Genomic DNA, 901 nt, shown 5'->3' on the forward strand with positions numbered 1-901 from the left:
AGCTCAATTGTTACACCTGGTAGAGCAGAACGCTGATCATTTTATTAAAGATGAAAGACTTAAGACAGTTTTTCAACTCTTAGTAATGCCACAGTGATCGTTTGATATATGGACCTGCAGCGGAGTTTATGCCCAGACACGGCCAGTGACGTCAGACTGAGCAACCGGATAGAGAGAGACTAGTTGAAGCCTACTGAGCAGGGGTGCCAAAGGGCTACCTTGCTTCGGCAAGCGCGTACGCTAAATTGGATATGATACAGAGAAGATTAGCATGGCCCCTGCGCAAGGATGACACGCAACGTCGTGAAGCGTTCCAAAGCGCTATCCCCGCCGCCCGCCCCCCCTTAAGCTATAAAGGTGTGTGTGAGGAATGCTCCTCAGATCAGCCTTTAGAATACTACTTCATAGGATGATCTCCAGATTAGGGCTGCCACAAACGATTATTTTGAAAGTCGACTAGTCACCGATTAGTTTTGCGATTAGTCGACTAATCAGATCATGCATCCGTTGGACGTAAAACGTACAGCTTATTGCACCAGCATGCATCTGCTCTTATATAACTATCATTAGCTTACAGTTTTAAGTGTTTAAGGTATGTGCTAACTAAAAATAAAGACAAGATGATAGTTTATTAAATTGTAATGACATTTGCAGATTGTTTCGGTGGAGTTAAATAAACTCAGCTGTCTGCTCCTTGCTATCTAAAATATAATAGGACACTGGAGTTTATTCTTGAGCATCTCACACTTCTGATAACCAGTTGTCTGCTTGACGTTTATTTAGCTGCTGTGTAAAAACTATAACTTTAATCTCAGCCAAACCGATTTACTCGGGAACATAAAATACTAAAAAAAAGCCAAACAGTAACATTTGTAAGTTATCTAAGTGACTCATATATTTT

The 901-nt window shown here is 41.1% G+C and overlaps 1 non-coding gene across 1 annotated transcript; it reads left to right on the forward strand.

The window, feature by feature from the left end:
- Window positions 1-217: 217 nt before the first annotated feature.
- Window positions 218-323, forward strand: LOC120439506. The gene has a single exon (XR_005612672.1). It is a non-coding gene; the product is annotated as a U6 spliceosomal RNA (small nuclear RNA).
- Window positions 324-901: the final 578 nt, after the last annotated feature.

This window comes from Oreochromis aureus, linkage group 3, assembly GCF_013358895.1.
Source record: "Oreochromis aureus strain Israel breed Guangdong linkage group 3, ZZ_aureus, whole genome shotgun sequence".
NCBI lineage: Eukaryota > Metazoa > Chordata > Actinopteri > Cichliformes > Cichlidae > Oreochromis > Oreochromis aureus.